This window comes from Stenella coeruleoalba (assembly GCF_951394435.1).
Source record: "Stenella coeruleoalba genome assembly, contig: scaffold_49, whole genome shotgun sequence".
NCBI lineage: Eukaryota > Metazoa > Chordata > Mammalia > Artiodactyla > Delphinidae > Stenella > Stenella coeruleoalba.
The window spans coordinates 2,220,454-2,233,544 of record NW_027646118.1 but is presented as its reverse complement, the minus strand read 5'-3'; the positions used below and the strand labels follow the sequence as shown (position 1 = coordinate 2,233,544).

The window sequence follows — 13,091 nt, the reverse complement described above, 5'->3', positions numbered from 1 at the left end:
GTAGCTAAAAGAACTGCACTCAGCACACTCAAGTCACCGGAAAAGAATATATACGACTGGTAAGAATCTGAAAAAGAATTTATTGATGTCTCTCTGTACGTGAATCAAGTGGATGTACAGCAGCAAGAAACAGAGCTCTGAAAATCAGCTGTAACCAATATAGTAATAAATTGAAAAAAATAAATGACAGAGAGACAGAGAAAACCTCTTACAACTTTTCCTCAGGGATGGTGATGCAACATGGATTGAACACATCTAGACCCACAACAGGATGAGACATAAGGCTGGAAACTGCGCTAAGAGAAATGTGAGGTTGGGTGAGGAAATGCACACCCTTTAAAGTAATACTACCTGGTGCCCATTCAATGGGTCCCAAATCTGCAGGTTCAAGGGATCTTCCTACAGCTAAAACATGCATGGAAAACCCAGAGGACTGTACACCATGTGATCGGGAGATGTGTCTAAAATGCAGCTCATTTATCCTCTCCTGGTGCTCCTGTTCACCATTCCAGCCACGTTACTTAGAATCTCCCCACTTGGAGAATCAGCACATTTCAACTTCTGTTTCACACATTTTGCAAATTGTGAGGAGGATGAACGGGAAGAGGGGGAACCAATGAGAGAATAGTTGTAGGGGGTTGGACGGGCACATATCAATCTAATTTCCCATTAAGAATAAGAATTGAAAAAAGGCTCAGCCTGCCTCGCCGGAGCCAAAATAGGGCCTGAAGCAATCCTGCGGGTTTGAGGCCAGCTCACAAAAGAGCAACTTAAAAAATGGAGCTCAGGGTCACTGCAATTCACAAACCTGCAGAGTTATAAATGAAAACTAACGTCCAAAAATATGTTGAGGTAAGGCAAAGAAGAGGATCTGAATGCAAGACAGAATTGCAAGAAACAGATTTCAAGAGATAGATTGGACTCATCTTTAAAGCACATGAAAAGCGGCAGAATTTCGACAATGGTGCAGTTGGCCCAAAAGGGCATATGCGTTTTTCCTGATTATATCCAGGAAAAAACGCATACGCACTTTATGGGAAGGAAGCCCATATGGGCAAGCAAGCAATGCAAATGTGCACAACAAAGAAGTCTCATTTCCCACCGGTCAAAAGAGCCATCCTAAAAAATTGTAAAAACCAGAAATGCAGGACAGGCCATGGAGAACAGGGAGCCTTTATACGCTGATGGGCAGTGTGTGAACTGCCGAGAGCCACTCTGGAGAAGTGTATGGTGGTTCCTAAATCATCTAAAAAACAGAGCTACAGAGCATAGGACACTTCCAATCATGGGAGTATATCTAGGGAAGTCTAAAAATCAACAAGAAACAAGCACACCACAGTTTAGGGCTACTCTGTTTACAAGAACCTCAACTTCAGTACACCTTAAATATCCCAGGAAAGAGAACAATGGATAAAGAAGATGTGGTACTTATGTACAATGGAATATCTCTTCACCATGAAATCAATGTAATAAGGCTAGTAGAAGGATAAAGAGTGGATTTAGGTCCGATAATACTACTTGAAATAAGTCAAACAGAAAAAGAAACATATCATAAGATATCACCTATAGAGGGAGGGTAAATATGGCTGCACAAGAAATGAATTACAGAACAGAACAGTGTCTCACATTTAGAAAACACACTTATGTCAGCTTAAGGGGAAAGGAGAGGTGGGGTGATGCATAAAACCAGAGTTTGAAATTAGCACAGATACTGTTCAATAAACCAAATAGGTATTAGACAAGATCTACACCTTGCTCAATGAACTGGCCTCAACACACCCTATACACCACAGAGAAATATATCTGAGTAATAAGAGTCTTAAAACCCATGTATTGATATATCTCCATAAGGGAATCAAGTGTGTGCAGAGCAGCACAAACACAGCAGTGAAAATGAGCTAAACCCCATTATAGAAATAAATTTTAAAAACAAAATGCAGAAACAATGAAAGAGAGAAAAATTCTTACAAAATTCGCTCAGGGGCTGTGATGCAACCTGGATTGACCACATATAAACCCACAGCTGGATAAGACATAAGGCTGGACACTTGGGGCTGAGAGGATTGGTGAGCTTTGGTGAGCAACTGCCGAAAGTTTAATGCAATACTTCATGCTGCTCATTCCAAGGGTCCCAACACTCCAGGTTGAAGGGAATCTTCCTACAGCTAAACCATGCTTGGGAAACCCAGCGACTGGTATACCATATGATCGGGAAAGGTTTCTAAAACGCACCTCATTTTTCCTCTCCTGGGGCTCCGGATCGACATTCCAGCCGCTTTACTAACAACATCCCCACAAGGAGAGTCAATGCCTTTAAGATCTGGTATCACACAGTCTGCAGTTAGTGCGGAGGATGAATGGGAATAGGGGGAACCAGCGAGAAACTAGCTGTAGCGGTTTCAATGGGCACATGTCACTCTAATTTCACATCAGTAAGAAGAATTAACCAAAGGCACAGCAAGGTGCCCCAGAAGAATAGGGCCTGAAGGAATCGTGTGGTTATGAGGCAAAATCACAAAAATAAGAGCTGAAAAATGGAGCTAAGGGACACTGCAATTCAAAAACCTGCAGAGTTATAAAGGCCAACTACTTTCAAAAAATATACTGAGGTAAGGCTATGAAGAGTCAATGAAAGCAAGGCAGAAATGCAGGAAACCGATTTGAGGAGGTAGACTGGAATTGCATTGAAAACATATGAAGAAAGTCAGAACCTCGACAATGATGCACTTGGCCAAAAAAGGCGTATGCGTTTTTTCCTGAATATATTCAGGAAAAAACGCATATGCCCTTTTTGGCCAACCAAGCAAGCTTGCAAAGGAAATCTGCACTACAATGAAGTCTCACTTCCCCCCGGTCAAAAGGGCCATCTGAAAAAAGTGTAAAATCCAGAAAGGCAGGACAGGCCATGGAGAACTGGGAGCCCTGTTATGCTGATGGGCGGGATGTAAGTTGCCAACACCACTTGGGAGAAGTGTATGGTGTTTCCTGAAATATCTAAAAAACAAAGCAACAGAGCCTAGGGCACTTCCACTTATGGTCCTATAGCTTAGGGAAATGAAAATCAAAAAGACACAGCCACCCCAAAGTTTGGGACGGCTCTGTTTACAAGAACCTCGTTTACGGGACAAGTTCAATATCGCAGAAAGTGAAAAATGGATGAAGAAGTTGTGGTACTTACGTACAATGCAATATCACTAGGCAATGAAATCTATGTCATCAGGCCCATAGCAGCATAATGAGTGGATTCAGGTATGATGATTCTAACTGAAATAAGTCACACAGAAAAAGAAACATCATAAGATATCACTAATACACGAAACGTAAACTTGGCTACACAGGAACTGAATTACAAAACAGAACAGGGTCTCCAATTTAGAAAACTAACCTATGCTTGCTTAAGGGGAAAGGTGAGTTGGGGTGCTGCATAAAACCAGAGATTGAAATGAGCACAGATAAAGTTCCTTAAGCCAAATATGGAATAGACAAGAGCTACTCCTTGCTCAACGAAATGGACTCAACACCCCATATTAAACGCCTAAGAATGTACCTGACTAGTAAGTATCTTAAAACCTATGGATTGCTATGTCTCCAAAAGAGAATCAAGCATGTGTACAGGGTCATAAACGCAGCAGTGATAGGATTGGAGAGGTTCGGTGAGCAAATGAAGACCCTTTGAAGTCATATTGCATGGTACCCATTCCACGGGTTTCAACTACCCAGGTTTTAGGTATTCTTCCTTCAGCTAAAACATGCATGTGGAACCCAGAGTATGATCAACCATGAGATCGGGAGACGTGTTCAAATATGTCTCAGTTTTCGTACCCTGGTACTCGGGTGCAACATTCCAGACGCTTTACTAACACTCTCCCCACTTGGAGAGTCAGTCCCTTTAACCTCCTGTTTGGCCCAGTTTGCAATTTCTGTGGAAGATGAACAGGAATAGCTAGAACCAATGAGAGACTAGCTAGAGGTGTCTGGACGGGCAAATTTAACTCTCATTTCCCACCAGGAAGAGGAATTAACCAAAGGCTCAGCGTGCCGTGCCGGAACCAGATTAGGGCCTGAAGCCATCCTGCGGTGTTGCGGCCAGCTCACAAGAAAGCGAGTTGAAGAAAGGAGCTCAGGGGCACTGTAATTCACAAACCTGCAGAGTTATAAATGACAGCTATCGTCCAAAAATAGACTGAAGTAAGGTTGCCAAGAGGACTTGAAAGCGGGGCAGAATTGCAGGAAACCGATTTCAGGAGGTAGACTGGAATTGCATTGAAAGCATAGGAAAAGAGGCAGAACGTCCACAATGATGCACTTGGCCAAAAAGGGCGTATGCGTTTTTTCCTGAATATATTCAGGAAAAAACGCATACGCCCTTTTTGGCCAACCAAGGAAACTTGCAAAGGAAATCTGCACTACAATGAAGTCTCACTTCCCCCCGGTCAAAAGGGTCATCTGAAAATAGTGTAAAATCCAGAAAGGCAGGACAGGCCATGGAGAACTGGGAGCCTTGTGATGCTGATGGGCGGGATGTAAATTGCCAACAGACATTCGGGAGAAGTGTATGGTGTTTCCTGAAACATCTAAAAAACAAAGCAACAGAGCCTAGGGCACTTCCACTTATGGTCCTATAGCTTAGGGAAATTAAAATCAAAAAGACACAGCCACCCCAAAGTTTGGGACGCCTCTGTTTACAAGAATCTCGTTTACCATACAAGTTCAATATCACAGAAAGTGAAAAATGGAAAAAGAACTTGTGGTACTTACGTACAATGCAGTATCACTCAGCAATGACATCTATGTCATCAGGCCCTTAGCAGCACAATGAGTGGATTCAGGTACAATGATTCTAACTGAAATAAGTCACACAGAAAAAGAAACATCATAAGTTATCACTAATACACGCAATATAAACTTGGCTACACAGGAACTGAATTCCAAAACAGAACAGGGTCTCAAATTTAGAAAACCAACTTATGCTTGCTTAAGGGGAAAGGTGAGTTGGGGAGCTGCATAAAACCAGAGATTGAAATGAGCACAGATAAAGTTCCTTAAGCCAAATATGGAATAGACAAGAGCTACTCCTTGCTCAACGAAATGGACTCAACACCCCATATTAAACGCCTAAGAATGTACCTGACTAGTAAGTATCTTAAAACCTATGGATTGCTATGTCTCCGAAAGGGAATCAAGCATTTGTACAGGGGCATAAACGCAGCAGTGATAGGATTGGAGAGGTTCGGTGAGCAAATGAAGACCCTTTGAAGTCATATTGCATGGTACCCATTCCACGGGTTTCAAATACCCAGGTTTAAGGTATTCTTCCTTCAGCTAAAACATGCATGTGGAACCCAGAGTATGATCAACCATGTGATCGGGAGACGTGTTCAAATATGTCTCAGTTTTCGTACCCTGGTACTCGGGTGCAACATTCCAGACGCTTTACTAACACTCTCCCGACTTGGAGAGTCAGTCCCTTTAACCTCCTGTTTGGCGCAGTTTGCAATTTCTGCGGAAGATGAACAGGAATAGCGAGAAACAATGAGAGACTAGCTGGAGGTGTCTGGACGTGTAAATTTAACTCTCATTTCCCATCAGGGAGAGGAATTAACCAAAGGCTCAGCGTGCCGTGCCGGAACCAGATTAGGGCCTGAAGCCATCCAGCGGTGTTGCGGCCAGCTCACAAGAAAGCGAGTTGAAGAAAGGAGCTCAGGGGCACTGTAATTCACAAACCTGCAGAGTTATAAATGACAGCTATCGTCCAAAAGTATACTGAAATAAGGCTGCCAAGAGGACTTGAAAGCGGGGCAGAATTGCAGGAAACCGATTTCAGGAGGTAGACTGGAATTGCATTGAAAGCATAGGAAAAGAGGCAGAACGTCCACAATGATGCACTTGCCCAAAAAGGGCGTATGCGTTTTTTCCTGAATATATTCAGGAAAAAACGCATACGCCCTTTTTGGTCAACCAAGCAAGCTTGCAAAGGAAATCTGCACTACAATGAAGTCTCACTTCCCCCCGGTCAAAAGGGCCATCTGAAAAAAGTGTAAAATCCAGAAAGGGAGGACAGGCCATGGAGAACTGGGAGCCTTGTTATGCTGATGGGCGGGATGTAACTTGCCAACAGACACTCTGGAGAAGTGTATGGTGTTTCCTGAAACATCTAAAAAACAAAGCAACAGAGCCTAGGGCACTTCCAATTATGGTCCTATAGCTTAGGGAAATTAAAATCAAAAAGACACAGCCACCCCAAAGTTTGGGACGCCTCTGTTTACAAGAACCTAGTTTAGAGTAGAAGTTCAACATCGCAGAAAGTGAAAAATGGATAAAGAAGTTGTGGTATTTACTTACAAAGCAATATCGCTCAGCAATGAAATCTATGTCACCAGGCCCTTAGCAGCACAATGAGTGGATTCAGGTATGATGATTCTAACTGAAATAAGTCACACAGAAAAAGAAACATCATAAGATATCACTAATACACGGAATGTAAACTTGGCTACACAGGAACTGAATTACAGAACAGAACAGGGTCTCAAATTTAGAAAACCAACTTATGCTTGCTTAAGGGGAAAGGTGAGTTGGGGTGCTGCATAAAACCAGAGATTGAAATGAGCACAGATAAAGTTCCTTAAGCCAAATATGGAATAGACAAGAGCTACTCCTTGCTCAACAAAATGGACACAACACCGCATATTAAACACCTAAGAATGTACCTGACTAGTAAGTATCTTAAAACCTATGGATTGCTATGTCTCCGAAAGAGAATCAAGCATGTGTACAGGGGCATAAACGCAGCAGTGATAGGATTGGAGAGGTTCGGTGAGCAAATGAAGACCCTTTGAAGTCATATTGCATGGTACCCATTCCACGGGTTTCAACTACCCAGGTTTTAGGTATTCTTCCTTCAGCTAAAACATGCATGTGGAACCTAGAGTATGATCAACCATGTGATCGGGAGACGTGTTCAAATATGTCTCAGTTTTCGTACCCTGGTACTCGGGTGCAACATTCCAGATGCTTTACTAACACTCTCCCGACTTTGAGAGTCAGTCCCTTTAACCTCCTGTTTGGCCCAGTTTGCAATTTCTGCGGAAGATGAACAGGAATAGCGAGAACCAATGGCAGACTAGCTGGAGGTGTCTGGTCGGGCAAATTTAACTCTCATTTCCCACCAGGAAGAGGAATTAACCAAAGGCTCAGCGTGCCGTGCCGGAACCAGATTAGGGCCTGAAGCCATCCTGCGGTGTTGCGGCCAGCTCACAAGAAAGCGAGTTGAAGAAAGGAGCTCAGGGGCACTGTAATTCACAAACTTGCAGAGTTATAAATGACAGCTATCGTCCAAAAATAGACTGAAGTAAGGCTGCCAAGAGGACTTGAAAGCGGGGCAGAATTGCAGGAAACCTATTTCAGGAGGTAGACTGGAATTGCATGGAAAGCATAGGAAAAGAGGCAGAACGTCCACAATGATGCACTTGCCCAAAAAGTGCGTATGCGTTTTTTCCTGAATATATTCAGGAAAAAACGCATACGCCCTTTTTGGCCAACCAAGGAAACTTGCAAAGGAAATCTGCACTACAATGAAGTCTCACTTCCCCCCGGTCAAAAGGGTCATCTGAAAATACTGTAAAATCCAGAAAGGCAGGACAGGCCATGGAGAACTGGGAGCCTTGTGATGCTGATGGGCGGGATGTAAATTGCCAACAGACATTCGGGAGAAGTGTATGGTGTTTCCTGAAACATCTAAAAAACAAAGCAACAGAGCCTAGGGCACTTCCACTTATGGTCCTATAGCTTAGGGAAATTAAAATCAAAAAGACACAGCCACCCCAAAGTTTGGGACGCCTCTGTTTACAAGAATCTCGTTTACCATACAAGTTCAATATCACAGAAAGTGAAAAATGGAAAAAGAAGTTGTGGTACTTACGTACAATGCAGTATCACTCAGCAATGACATCTATGTCATCAGGCCCTTAGCAGCACAATGAGTGGATTCAGGTACAATGATTCTAACTGAAATAAGTCACACAGAAAAAGAAACATCATAAGTTATCACTAATACACGCAATATAAACTTGGCTACACAGGAACTGAATTCCAAAACAGAACAGGGTCTCAAATTTAGAAAACCAACTTATGCTTGCTTAAGGGGAAAGGTGAGTTGGGGAGCTGCATAAAACCAGAGATTGAAATGAGCACAGATAAAGTTCCTTAAGCCAAATATGGAATAGACAAGAGCTACTCCTTGCTCAACGAAATGGACTCAACAACCCATATTAAACGCCTAAGAATGTACCTGACTAGTAAGTATCTTAAAACCTATGGATTGCTATGTCTCCAAAAGAGAATCAAGCATGTGTACAGGGGCATAAACGCAGCAGTGATAGGATTGGAGAGGTTCGGTGAGCAAATGAAGACCCTTTGAAGTCATATTGCATGGTACCCATTCCACGGGTTTCAAATACCCAGGTTTAAGGTATTCTTCCTTCAGCTAAAACATGCATGTGGAACCCAGAGTATGATCAACCATGTGATCGGGAGACGTGTTCAAATATGTCTCAGTTTTCGTACCCTGGTACTCGGGTGCAACATTCCAGACGCTTTACTAACACTCTCCCGACTTGGAGAGTCAGTCCCTTTAACCTCCTGTTTGGCGCAGTTTGCAATTTCTGCGGAAGATGAACAGGAATAGCGAGAAACAATGAGAGACTAGCTGGAGGTGTCTGGACGTGTAAATTTAACTCTCATTTCCCATCAGGAAGAGGAATTAACCAAAGGCTCAGCGTGCCGTGCCGGGACCAGATTAGGGCCTGAAGCCATCCAGCGGTGTTGCGGCCAGCTCACAAGAAAGCGAGTTGAAGAAAGGAGCTCAGGGGCACTGTAATTCACAAACCTGCAGAGTTATAAATGACAGCTATCGTCCAAAAGTATACTGAAATAAGGCTGCCAAGAGGACTTGAAAGCGGGGCAGAATTGCAGGAAACCGATTTCAGGAGGTAGACTGGAATTGCATTGAAAGCATAGGAAAAGAGGCAGAACGTCCACAATGATGCACTTGGCCAAAAAGGGCGTATGCGTTTTTTCCTGAATATATTCAGGAAAAAACGCATACGCCCTTTTTGGTCAACCAAGCAAGCTTGCAAAGGAAATCTGCACTACAATGAAGTCTCACTTCCCTCCGGTCAAAAGGGCCATCTGAAAAAAGTGTAAAATCCAGAAAGGGAGGACAGGCCATGGAGAACTGGGAGCCTTGTTATGCTGATGGGCGGGATGTAACTTGCCAACAGACACTCTGGAGAAGTGTATGGTGTTTCCTGAAACATCTAAAAAACAAAGCAACAGAGCCTAGGGCACTTCCAATTATGGTCCTATAGCTTAGGGAAATTAAAATCAAAAAGACACAGCCACCCCAAAGTTTGGGACGCCTCTGTTTACAAGAACCTAGTTTAGAGTAGAAGTTCAACATCGCAGAAAGTGAAAAATGGATAAAGAAGTTGTGGTATTTACTTACAAAGCAATATCGCTCAGCAATGAAATCTATGTCACCAGGCCCTTAGCAGCACAATGAGTGGATTCAGGTATGATGATTCTAACTGAAATAAGTCACACAGAAAAAGAAACATCATAAGATATCAGTAATACACGGATTGGAAACTTGGCTACACAGGAACTGAATTACAGAACAGAACAGGGTCTCAAATTTAGAAAACCAACTTATGCTTGCTTAAGGGGAAAGGTGAGTTGGGGTGCTGCATAAAACCAGAGATTGAAATGAGCACAGATAAAGTTCCTTAAGCCAAATATGGAATAGACAAGAGCTACTCCTTGCTCAACAAAATGGACACAACACCGCATATTAAACACCTAAGAATGTACCTGACTAGTAAGTATCTTAAAACCTATGGATTGCTATGTCTCCGAAAGAGAATCAAGCATGTGTACAGGGGCATAAACGCAGCAGTGATAGGATTGGAGAGGTTCGGTGAGCAAATGAAGACCCTTTGAAGTCATATTGCATGGTACCCATTCCACGGGTTTCAACTACCCAGGTTTTAGGTATTCTTCCTTCAGCTAAAACATGCATGTGGAACCTAGAGTATGATCAACCATGTGATCGGGAGACGTGTTGAAATATGTCTCAGTTTTCGTACCCTGGTACTCGGGTGCAACATTCCAGATGCTTTACTAACACTCTCCCGACTTTGAGAGTCAGTCCCTTTAACCTCCTGTTTGGCCCAGTTTGCAATTTCTGCGGAAGATGAACAGGAATAGCGAGAACCAATGGCAGACTAGCTGGAGGTGTCTGGTCGGGCAAATTTAACTCTCATTTCCCACCAGGAAGAGGAATTAACCAAAGGCTCAGCGTGCCGTGCCGGAACCAGATTAGGGCCTGAAGCCATCCTGCGGTGTTGCGGCCAGCTCACAAGAAAGCGAGTTGAAGAAAGGAGCTCAGGGGCACTGTAATTCACAAACTTGCAGAGTTATAAATGACAGCTATCGTCCAAAAATAGACTGAAGTAAGGCTGCCAAGAGGACTTGAAAGCGGGGCAGAATTGCAGGAAACCTATTTCAGGAGGTAGACTGGAATTGCATTGAAAGCATAGGAAAAGAGGCAGAACGTCCACAATGATGCACTTGCCCAAAAAGGGCGTATGCGTTTTTTCCTGAATATATTCAGGAAAAAACGCATACGCCCTTTTTGGCCAACCAAGGAAACTTGCAAAGGAAATCTGCACTACAATGAAGTCTCACTTCCCCCCGGTCAAAAGGGTCATCTGAAAATAGTGTAAAATCCAGAAAGGCAGGACAGGCCATGGAGAACTGGGAGCCTTGTTATGCTGATGGGCGGGATGTAAATCGCCAACAGACACTCCGGAGAAGTGTATGGTGTTTCCTGAAACATCTAAAAAACAAAGCAACAGAGCCTAGGGCACTTCCACTTATGGTCCTATAGCTTAGGGAAATTAAAATCAAAAAGACACAGCCACGCCAAAGTTTGGGACGCCTCTGTTTACAAGAACCTCGTTTACAGTACAAGTTCAACATCACAGAAAGTGAAAAATGGATAAAGAAGTTGTGGTATTTACTTACAAAGCAATATCACTCAGCAATGAAATCTGTGTCATCAGGCCCTTAGCAGCACAATGAGTGGATTCAGGTATGATGATTCTAACTGAAATAAGTCACACAGAAAAGGAAACATCATAAGATATCACTAATACACGGAATGTAAACTTGGCTACACAGGAACTGAATTACAGAACAGAACAGTGTCTCAAATTTAGAAAACCAACTTATGCTTGCTTAAGGGGAAAGGTGAGTTGGGGTGCTGCATAAAACCAGAGATTGAAATGAGCACAGATAAAGTTCCTTAAGCCAAATATGGAATAGACAAGAGCTACTCCTTGCTCAACGAAATGGACTCAACACCCCATATTAAACGCCTAAGAATGTACCTGATTAGTAACTATCTTAAAACCTATGGATTGCTATGTATCCAAAAGAGAATCAAGCATCTGTACAGGGACATAAACACAGCATTGATAGGATTGGAGAGGTTCGGTGCGCAAATGAAGACCCTTTGAAGTCATATTGCATGGTACCCATTCCACGGGTCTCAACTCTCCAGGTTTAAGGTATTCTTCCTTCAGCTAAAACATGCATGTGGAACCCAGAGTATGATCAACCGTGTGAACGGGAGACGTGTTCAAATATGTCTCAGTTTTCCTCCCCTGGTACTCGGGTGCAACATTCCAGACGCTTTACTAACACTCTCCCCACTTGGAGAGTCAGCGCCTTTAACCTCCTGTTTGGCCCAGTTTGCAATTTCTGCGGAAGATGAACAGGAATAGCGAGAACCAATGAGAGACTAGCTGGAGGTGTCTGGACGGGCAAATTTAACTCTCATTTCCCACCAGGAAGAGGAAATAACCAAAGGCTCAGCGTGCCGTTCCGGAACCAGATTAGGGCCTGAAGCCATCCTGCGGTGTTGCGGCCAGCTCAAAAGAAAGCGAGGTGAAGAAAAGAGCTCAGGGGCACTGTAATTCACAAACCTGCAGAGTTATAAATGACAGCTATCGTCCAAAAATATACTGAAGTAAGGCTGCCAAGAGGACTTGAAAGCGGGGCAGAATTGCAGGAAACCGATTTCAGGAGGTAGACTGGAATTGCATTGAAAGCATAGGAAAAGAGGCAGAACGTCCACAATGATGCACTTGGCCAAAAAGGGCGTATGCGTTTTTTCCTGAATATATTCAGGAAAAAACGCATACGCCCTTTTTGGCCAACCAAGCAAGCTTGCAAAAGAAATCTGCACTACAATGAAGTCTCACTTCCCAGCGGTCAAAAGGGCCATCTGAAAAAAGTGTAAAATCCAGAAAGGCAGGACAGGCCATGGAGAACTGGGAGCCTTGTTATGCTGATGGGCGGGATGTAAATTGCCAACAGACACTTGGGAGAAGTGTATGGTGTTTCCTGAAACATCTAAAAAACAAAGCAACAGAGCCTAGGGCACTTCCACTTATGGTCCTATAGCTTAGGGAAATTAAAATCCAAAAGACACAGCCACCCCAAAGTTTGGAACGGCTCTGTTTACAAGAACCTCGTTTACAGTAGAAGTTCAACATCCCAGAAAGTGAAAAATGGATAAAGAAGTTGTGGTATTTACTTACAAAGCAATATCACTCAGCAATGAAATCTATGTCATCAGGCCCTTAGCAGCACAATGAGTGGATTCAGGTATGATGATTCTAACTGAAATAAGTCACACAGAAAAAGAAACATCATAAGATATCAGTAATACACGGAATGTAAACTTGGCTACACAGGAACTGAATTCCAAAACAGAACAGGGTCTCAAATTTAGAAAACCAACTTATGCTTGCTTAAGGGTAAAGGTGAGTTGGGGTGCTGCATAAAACCAGAGATTGAAATGAGCACAGATAAAGTTCCTTAAGCCAAATATGGAATAGACAAGAGCTACTCCTTGCTCAACGAAATGGACTCAACACCGCATATTAAACGCCTAAGAATGTACCTGACTAGTAAGTATCTTAAAACCTATGGATTGCTATGTCTCCAAAAGAGAATCAAGCGTGTGT

The 13,091-nt window shown here is 43.1% G+C and overlaps 1 long non-coding RNA gene across 1 annotated transcript in view; it reads right to left on the bottom strand.

Moving 5' to 3' along the window:
* Window positions 1–3,182: 3,182 nt before the first annotated feature.
* LOC307181316 overlaps window positions 3,183–13,091 on the bottom strand; it is a 187,971-nt gene continuing 178,062 nt past the window's right edge. The window contains exon 5 of the long non-coding RNA XR_013826438.1: window positions 3,183–3,264. This is a non-coding gene — a long non-coding RNA (uncharacterized lncRNA). The remainder of the gene's footprint in view (window positions 3,265–13,091) is intronic.